This window comes from Neovison vison, chromosome 10, assembly GCF_020171115.1.
Source record: "Neovison vison isolate M4711 chromosome 10, ASM_NN_V1, whole genome shotgun sequence".
Classification (NCBI taxonomy): domain Eukaryota; kingdom Metazoa; phylum Chordata; class Mammalia; order Carnivora; family Mustelidae; genus Neogale; species Neogale vison.
The window spans coordinates 10,101,105-10,111,043 of NC_058100.1; the positions used below are offsets into that span (position 1 = coordinate 10,101,105).

General features: G+C 49.9%; 1 non-coding gene across 1 annotated transcript; it reads right to left on the reverse strand.

The window, feature by feature from the left end:
• Positions 1-9,607: 9,607 nt before the first annotated feature.
• On the reverse strand, positions 9,608-9,680 carry TRNAT-UGU. The gene has a single exon. It is a non-coding gene; the product is annotated as a tRNA-Thr (tRNA).
• Positions 9,681-9,939: the final 259 nt, after the last annotated feature.

Below are 9,939 nucleotides of genomic sequence, written 5' to 3' on the forward strand. Positions count from 1 at the left end.
AGATTGGGCAAATAAATGTACAGGGCAATGTGTCTAGGAATTATGAAAAATTTGGGAAATGGTCTCTTGTGGTAGGAAATGAGGATCTTGAGCCATTCTTGGATGACTAGTTTAGACCCGTGGATCCTGTTTATTTTTGTTTTTTAATATGCTTCTGGAAACTTCTGTCTGGGATCATCTGACAATGGGTGTAAAGTTCTGACTACCTAAGTGCTGTTGCCCTCTCCCCTGGGTTTGGTTGAGATCTCAAGGTCCTGGGCAAATATCTTATTTATGTATTTATTTTGAATATTATTGTGATAATTTTCTTCTGTAGGTGCAAATTTTGAAGGGAGCCTACTGGCCAAATCTGGGACAATTTATTTATTTTTTAATATATTTTTAATTTTTTTTTTTTTATTTAAAAAAATTTTTTTTTTAAAGATTTTATTTTATTTATTTGAGAGAGGGAGACAGTGAGAGAGAGCATGAGCGAGGAGAAGGTCAGAGAGCGAAGCAGACTCCCCATGGAGCTGGGAGCCTGATGTGGGACTCGATCCCGGGACTCCAGGATCACGCCCTGAGCCGGAGGCAGTCGTTTAACCAACTGCGCCACCCAGGCGTCCCTATTTTTAATTTTTTGAACATTTTAAATTTAAATTCAATTAATTAACATATAGTATATTATTAGTTTCAGAGGTAGAGTTCAGTGATTCATCAGTTTTACATAATACCAGTGCTCATCACATCATGTGCCCTCCTTAATGCCCACCACTCAGTTACCCCATCCCCCTCCCACCTCCCCTCCAGTAACCCTCAGTTTCTTTCCTAGCGTTAAGAGTCTCTTAAAGTTTGTTTTCTTGTCTGATTTCTTCTTGTTTTATTTTTCCATCCCTTCCCGTGGTGCTCCTATTTTGTTTCTTAGATTCCACATGTGAGTGAGATCATATGATAATTGTCTTTCTATGATTGACTTATTTCCCTCAGTATAATACCCTCTAGTTCCATCCATGTTGTTACAGATGGCAAGATTTCATTTTTTTTGATGGCTGGGTAATATTCCATTGTGTATATATACCACATCTTCTATATCCATATATCTATTGATGGACGTCTGGGCTCTTTCCATAGTTTGGCTATTGTGGACATTGCTGCTACAAACATTCGGGTGCTCGTGCCCCTTCGGATCACCACATTTGTATCTTTGGGGTAAATACCCAATAGTACGATTGCTGGGTCACAGGGTAGCTCTATTTTCGACTTCTTGAGGACCCTCCATGCTGTTTTCCAGAGTGGCTGCACCAGCCTGCATTCCCACCAACAATATAGGAGGGTCTAGGCAAATACCTTAAACTGGTTTCTTAGTGTCTCATCCAACCCTTGCTGGAATTCTGTGGCAATATTTACTCAGTTGGTGGGTTCCACACCGTTGACTTCTGCTCTTCTGCCAGCCTCTCTCAGAGGCTAGCCAGTTGCCCAGACAACGGCCACAGGACAGCTTCCCATCTGTGAGGGTGTCGGGCGTGTGGTCCTCACTCTCCTGGGAGGGAGATGCACCGGTCCAGCCCGAGGGTCTGGGGCAGTGCTTGGATTTATCTCCAGATTCCACCCCAAAGCAAGCAAGTCTCCCCCCAAAATCAGCTTGAAGCAGAGTTCCCTGTGCGGCTACATTGGTCCTATGGCGGGGTGGGGGGGTGTTCAGACAACATTCAGCCATTGGGCGCTGCCGCATGTGGGTCAAGGCTCAGGGGCCTGGCCCGGTGCTGCTCCCTGGGGCAGTGGGTTCTCGGTTTCTGTGTTCTCGGGGGTTCCTGGAAGAAGCTCCGTCCCTGAGGCTGAGCCTGAGGCGCTCTCCGAATGGCACCTGCAGGATTGCGAGGGGGCGACGTAGGGACTGGGCTGGTTTACCCGCCCCCCTCCCCCCCCCCCCCCCCCCCGCGGGTCTGCATGTCTCCCATGCTTCGGGGACAGTCAACCCAGCACCCCAGTTCGGGCGCCTCAGGCGGCAGACAGTGGCCAGGTGGGGAGTTCTGCTCTTTCCCCTCAGAGCTTTCCTGTGTGAATCACTTTGTCTGCCCTTTGGCAGTTTCCTGGCTTGGCTGGGGGATCAGCGAGCTCCTTAGTTCTCTCCTAAGAGCAGCCATAAAACAGCTACAGCCTGTCCACCTGGAAGACATGCCTACGGGCTCACCTTTCTCTCAGCTGGGACACTCACTGAGTTGTCGCCGTGTGCCAGGCACTGTGCTGGGTGCCGAGCAGGTGGGCTCTCCTTTCGGGCTCACAGAACCCCTGGGGGACAGACTCGCGCCGTCACTCCATGGGGAAGCTAGCTGAGCTTGGCCAAGGGAACTTAATCACCTGAGGGACAGCTAGCAAGAGAGGGTCCAGGACAGGGACACCGAGGAGCAGAGTCATTTCAGCATCTCTCTCTTCGGTGGTCATCACGTGGAGCCGGACGGACCTGCAAAACTTCTCCAGAGTCTGGATCTGGATCCAGACACTGTTCTGCGTACGCACACGGCCTGGCTGGCTCTGAATGCACCTATGACACATTTTGAGGAGCAAATGATTCATTTCCGTGTGATTTTTTTCCCCCCTTCCTTCCATCCTTTCTTCTTGCCCTCCTTGAGAGTTACAGACCCTGGACCCTGGGCTTAAAACTTGACTTTGCTACCAACTAGCTGTGTGACCTTGCACCTGTTTTTTAATCTTTGTGTGACTCAGTTTCCCCCTGTAAAATGGGGATCCTAGGGTTATCATGAGGTTTCGGTGAGTTATACGTATGAAGCATTCATGTGGCGCCAAAGCACTAGGTGAGTGTCTGTTAAATAAAGGAAATTACTTTTTTTCCCCACCTGGGATGAGGCTGACAACAGGGAGAGACAGAGCTGGAGCAAGGGAGGCAGAGGAGGAGGCAGTGGGGACTGGCCGGAAGGTTCCATGTCTGCTCTGAATCGCGAGTGCTCCTTGTCTCCAGGGGCTGTTTTATTTCAGAAGATGCACCCAGGAGACAGCAGTTACGAAGTTCTTATTCTAATAGGCAGAGAGGCTGGCAGTCCCCGGGGGCTCTCTTTAAAGGGAGTCACCCATCACCGACATCCTCCTCCTCACCGTGATCATCATCTGTCGGGGCACTCGTTACGTGTTGGGCCCTGTGTCGAGTGTCATTTTTTAAATCTTTAAAAAAATAATTTTACAAATGACTGATCAGTCACTTACAATATGCCAAGTACACACTCTTATTTTTTTTTTTTTAAGATTTATTCATCTATTTGAGGGGAGAGAGCATGCGTGCCTGCATGTGTTTGGGGGAGGGGCAGAGGGAGAGGGAGCAAGAGAATCCTGGAGCAGACTCCTGAATGAGCAGGGAGCCTGATGCGGGGCTCCATCCCAGGACCCTGAGATCGTGACCTGAGCTGAAATCAAGAGTTGGTCCCTTGCCTGAGCCAGCCATGCGCCCCACACAGCTCTTATTTATTCCTGCAAGGATGGGTACTGTTACTTTTTCTATTTTATCTATGTGGAAATTGATGCTCAGCAAGGTTTACTTGCCTGTGATCCCCAGAGTTTGAACCTAATTTAGTCACCATGCCTGTGCCCCTGACCCCTCACTACACTCTGTCCCAAGAGCCTGCCGTGTCCCTGTTCTCTCTCCTCCTGTTTCCTACTCCATTTCTCCCATCCCCCTGGATCAAGGAGAGCTGAATCCAAATCTTGCAAATGTATGACCTGGGCTTCCTGGTCCCGTCCTCAGAATCTCGTGTCCTCACTTTTCTCTGTCTGTTTTCAGGCGAGCACCCCCCGGCAAGTGCAAGTACAAGCCAGTGCCGGTGCAAACCAAGAGCAAGCGTGTCCCGTTCAGGCCGCTCGCCCGTGAGTCTGTCTCTGTCCCGGGCTCAGGCCCTGGCCTCGAGGCGCTGGCACGGTGCCCTCTGCAAACACGCTCCAGTCCTCCCAGGGTGGGAGGTCTGTTTCCCGCCGAGGGCTTCTGCTCTGGATGGGGACTGTGCCTGTGGCTCGGTCTCTACGTCTCCGCATTGCCGTGTGTACACATGTGCTTCTGCCGTGGTCCTCCGTCCGTCCTTCAGTTCGTCGGGCACTGTTCATTCAGCCCTGAGTTTGCAGCACTCACTGTGCTAATCCCTGGGGCTACCAAGTGAACCTGACCTGGAGGAGCCCAGAGTTAAATGTAGTGCAGGCAAATGGAGAAATAAATCTAACACTGAGGTTCTGGTAGAGAAGGATGCCCAGGGGACGGAGGGACTCCTAGAGGGGGCAGAGGCAGGGTGGGGATTCAGGAAGGGCTGATAGAGGAGGGAGAGTAACTATTCCAGAGCCATGGATCACTGGAGTGAACTTATTAAAAGCAGTATATTTAGGTCAAGGCCAGTCATGGGGCTTGAACTTATAACCCTGAGATCAAGAGTCACATACTCTACCACTAAGCCAGCCAGGAGCTCCTAAAAAGAATTTATATGAAAGAACCCTCCTGTAGTCGTGGGTATCCTGGGTGGTGTTTCCCTTAGGGTTCCTTGCCAGGATTTCTGTTTCTCACTAAATAAATGTTTGTTTCCCAGAGACAGTCTTGGACTTACTAAAGGAGCAGTCGGAGAAAGCTGCTAGAAAGTTCTCCAATGCAACTTTAGCCTCCAGCCCAGAGCGGGTGTCGTCTCAGAAAGGCCCCTCCAAGGAGCCAGCTTCTCCCACAAGCAGCAGGAAGGCGTCTCAAAGGCCTGGTACCAAGAAGAGAGCCAGAGTGTTGTCCCCAGGCCTCCAGGGCAAGAGGAAGCCAAGCCTGAAACCCCCCAGGGGCCGGGTCCAGCCGTCAGCACAGCCGAGGCGAGCTGGCAGAAGTCTCCCTCGGCCTCTTCTGTCAGGGTGGCTGACCAGGGCACGTGCCAGGGAAGAACCACGTCGCCGCGTGGAAGCTGCTCGTGGGGCTGCTGAAGGTGGGCATTAGCTGAATGGGAGGCAGAGCTGGAGGTGGGGCAGGTAGAGGGAACTTGACTCAGGGCCGGAGCAGCTGTCCTCTCTGCAGGAACCTTGCCATCTGAATGGAGGGGTGCTCCTTCTCTGCTTCTGCGGAGGCATCGGATCCCACAGCGCCAGGGTGCTGGGCTAACCTTGGGCAGTGGTTGTTAGCCTTGGACTCCCACTGCGCGTCTCTCTTATTTCATAAATGCCTACAACTTAAGGTAATAAATCAATATTTGCTCCGTCGGTCCTGTATCCTTTGATCTTTCGGATGTTCGCCTGACATTAAGAAATCTGGTGTGCTTCTACTGTTTGCCCAAGAGCCCTGTTTCACTCTCTTGCCTCTTCCCAGCTCCAGGAGGAGGCCTGTAGAGACATGTTTCAAGGAAAGCTCCTTTAAAATGGTCTTCTCCTTTGTCCCAGGCTGCAGCACACAGACTGACTAGGGGCAGGTCCTGGTCCGAAACTCCAGCTTCCCCTAATTTGACTTGGCCAATAGCATCATGAACATAACTACATTTTGAGTACTTCTTATGTGCCAAGATTATATACATTATCTGAAACCTCAAAACCTTGCTGGTTATGTGTTGCCATGTAATGTCTGTTGAAGAGGAGGAAAGGGAGTCTCGTGCGGTTAAGCTACCTGCCCTAGACCACAGTAGGAGGGAAGAGGGAGTCGTTCAGCTGGACTTGAACCAAAGCCCCTCTCAATGTCTTGAGCACCTCCCCCCGTGCGGGGCCCTCCATGAGGGCCGGTGGCTTTTAGACAGGTATTTGAGGAACAGAAGAGCCAAGAGAGGAAACCATCCCAGTCTTTAGGAAGTTCTCCAAATCCTGCAAATCATCCAGAACGGTGTAGGCAGTCTGGTTTAAGAACAAAAACGTGAAATGCCCTGTTTGTTGAGGATTTTCAGAGGTCATGTAATCACTGCTTTCTATATGGTTGGACATACCCTGCACAGCTTTTTTTAGATTTCCAAAGAAGCAGATTCCATTTTTTCCTTTAACAGTGTTTAATGGTAGGCTAACCTAACCTAAATACATCAGGCCTCTTTCTGATTCTTTTTCCTCCTGTTCTGCTCTTAAGAGAGCTGCCAAACACTGGTCATCATTTTCTGAAGATCATTTTTAGATAATTTTTTCAGCTGTTTCCTTTAGGGCCTAGCTTATGGCTTTTGTTTTTCTTTACTTTTGCCTATCTTTGTAACTCTTATGAACACTCTCTAGGATAGGCACCCAGCCCTGACATTTTACACTTTTAGCATCTTCTTAGATGAGACACCAACATGAAGGCGGGAGGAATTCTACCCTGGATCCTTTTGTCAAAAGATGGCTGGACATCCTGGTCAGTTTGGGGAGATTGGACTGACCTCTTGAACAAGTATTTGAACTCACTTGTCTCATTTTTTTTTCTGTAAAATCTTTCTTTGACGACATGTGGCCGAACTAGGGTCTGGCCTAGAAGTGTTTTGAGCCCTGGGGGGTAAGGTGCTCAGAATTCATGCATCAAAGGACCATGTCCTTCAGGTTCTAGGCTGCCTTCTGGACACAGGTTTTGAACAGGAGGGTGGCAGGTCTAGGGGAGGGAACTGAACAGGTCTCCCTGAAATGCCAGGAAGCTTGGCAGGGGGTAGGGAAGGAGCAGCATATCCCCCTCTGGCAACGTGGCTTTCTTTTCTAGAAATTGGCTGGCAAGGCCCGTGAGCTGTCACAAAGGGGCCAGTGCTGAGAGAACAATCATTTAGGTCATAGCCTAGATGGTTTTGGCTTCCTTGGAGGCTAAGGTTTTGAGAAATTCAGAAAAAGGCATACATGCTTGTGCTTGCTCTTTTTAGAGGCCTGCTGGGGAGAGGACAGACAGGGGGGCGGCGGCGTAAGTAATGGTCCTGCTGGAGGGAGAGGACTGGGGTGCTTCAAAGGCATCTTTTTCCTGCTACGTTACTTGAGGATTGAGTAACTCAAAGCAAGCAGGCTCGGTATTATGGTACTTGAGGACCTGAAATGATCTTACAAAAATGCATCCAGGCATTGAAGTGGTGACCTTTGTGGGATCACTATGGGTCTTGTTTTTTGCACCAGTGGGGCCCATCTCCTCGGAGCACTCTGAGCATTTCACCTCCACAGCGTCCCTAGCAGCAGCTGTCCTGACTGCAGAACGGCCAGTAACCAACCAAAGTAGGAGGGTGCTGTTCCAGAGCTAGAATCTCACAAGCCAAGGTAGAATGTCTAGTTGGTTCCCAAAGTGAACTAAGCTTCAGAAATACATTCTCTTGGAGCGCCTGGGTGGCTCAGCAGGTTGAAGCCTCTGCCTTTGGCTCAGGTCGTGATTCCAGGGCCCTGGGATCGAGCCCCACATTGGGCTCTTTGCTTGGAAGGGAGCCTGCTTCTTCCTCTCTCTTTGCCTGTCTCTCTGCCCACGTGTGATCTCTGTCTGTCAAATAAATGAATAAAATCTTAAAAAAAAAAGAGAGAGAAATACATTCTCTTAAGAAAAACACCATATGATTTCATTCAGGTGTGGAATCTAAAAAACAAATGAATAAACAAAAAGCAGAATCAGACCTATAACTACAGAGAACACAGTGATGGTTTCTGGAGGGGAGATTGGGGAGGGAGCATGGGCAAAATGGGTGAAGGTGAGTGGGAGATACAGGTTTCCAATTACAGAAGAAATCATGGGAATAAAAGAAATGGCTTAGGGAATAGAGTCAATGATATTGTAATAGTGCTATATGGTGACAGATGGTAGCTACACTTGTGCTGAGTACAGCATAGAGAAGTTGATTCACTATGTCCTACAACCTGAATGCAACACTGTCACCTATACTCAAATCAAAAATGAAATAAAGAAAAGAAAAGAGGGGCACCTGGGTGGCTCAGTGGGTTAAGCCTCTGCCTTCTGCTCAGGTGGTGATCCCAGGTTCCTGGGATCAAGCCCAGCTTCAGGAGCTCTCTGCTCAGCGGGAAGCCTGGTTTCCCCTCTCTCTCCCCACCTGCCTCTCTGTCTACTCGTGATCTCTGTCTGTCAAATAAATAAATAAAATCTCAAAAAAAAAAAAAAAAAAAAAGAAAGAAAAGAGAGAAGAAAGAAAAGAAAAATGAAATGAAAAGAAAGGAAAAGAAAGAAGAGAAAAGACATTTCCTTGCCCCCGTGGAGTTTATTATGTTGGAAAGATATTTAATTCCACTTCAACCACTGCTTGTCAAATAAATAAATAAAATCTCAAAAAAAAAAAAAAAAAAGAAAGAATAGAGAGAAGAAAGAAAAGAAAAATGAAATGAAAAGAAAGGAAAAGAAAGAAGAGAAAAGACATTTCCTTGCCCCCGTGGAGTTTATTATGTTGGAAAGATATTTAATTCCACTTCAACCACTGCTATCCTTACTGCTTGCCAAACACAGTGCTGGCTCTGGGAAACCCACACATGAGGAAGACTGAGCCCAGGTTTACCCGGTGGAGCACAGGTTAAGAATTAACTTGAACTCAAGGTCACACAGGACGTGGGCTCTCTGAAGCAGCACCATCCAACGGAAATCGGACGCTGCAAAGGGGAGCCATGGGAGTCATGTAAAGGTTTCCAGTAGCCACATTAAAAAAATAGGTAAGATTAATGTAATTACGTATTTTATTTCATCCAGTATATCCACAATATCGTTTCAGCACGTAACCAAAAACTCCTAGTGGGGGAGAGCTGACGTTCTCCTGGTGCTGAATCGTGCAGCTCCGATGCGCGCTGCGCTCGCGCGGACAGCCCGGTCCACATCAGCCCCGCTGCGGACCCTCCGTGGCCGCGGACGCTCGCGGCTACGCGGCCGATCGCCCGTGATCAGCCCCTGGTCCCGAAATACGGGAAAAGGAATCCGGGGGAAATCGCCTGTTCTGAAAAAGACTCTGGTGGCCGCAGTCCCGCGGCGCTCGGGAATTAATTCAGGGAAACCGCGCAGAAGCGAGAGCGGCCGCACTCGCCCGCTTTCCAGCAGCCCGGGGCTGTTTACTTTCGGGAGGCGCCCCTCCTCCCTCTGCAGGGGCAGGCCCTGCGGGCCGGGCTGGACGCGGGGGTGCGGCTGCCACGTGGCGGCCACCACGCCCGCTTCCGTCCTGGCCACGTTGGCCGCGCTCGGGCGGGGCGGGGCGGGGCGGGCGGCCGGGACGCGCGTTCGCCAGCCTCCCGGGAGGCGAGTGGGAGCCGGCGCGGTAGCGCCGCCCGCCGGCCGCGCGGCGTCCCTGCAGGCGCGGCGCCGGCCCCGCCCGCCGCCTCCCCCTGCAGCGCCCCAGGCGCGCCCCGCCCGCCACCCCGGGAAGCCGGCGCGCACGCCCCTCCGGCTTCTTAATGCAGGGCTGGGGCTCGACTTGCAGGGCGTTGAAAAGGAGCGCGTGCGGCCTCGCGTCTCCTCGGCGAGAACCGAGTGGCAGGTCTCGGTAAAGCCGGGTCGCCGAGGACGGCTTATCTTTCTTTTTCCTGCTCTTTCTATCGGCCCAGGATTTTCTCTTCCGGGTCACGCACTGGAAGGACGCCCATCATTTGCATTTCAGGAGTGATTTTTTAATCCTGCTAGAAGTAGCTTTTTCAGAAATTGTTTTTCCATTTTGGAATTTCTATTCCGTAAAGGGGAAGATGTATTTAAAAAAAAAAAAAAAAATTAGAAAGCAACAAGAGGCCCCAGCGAGGATCGAACTCGCGACCCCTGGTTTACAAGACCAGTGCTCTAACCACTGAGCTATGGAGCCTGCCCGTTACCTGTTTCCCTTTCGTTCAGGGACATTGGAAGTAAAATTGCTTTAGCTGGCAGCTTGAAAACAAGTGACCTCCTGCATCCATTATCAGTGATAATGGTAAAGACTATGAAATGCTAGAGAAAAATGCCTTCAATACGACAAGCATTAAAAAAAAAAAACAAAAACCCAACCCAATGTCAAAGTTCTATGTTTATGATTACAAAACATTAAATCATACCTGCGTTAAGTTATGCATAAAGACAAGGGCTGG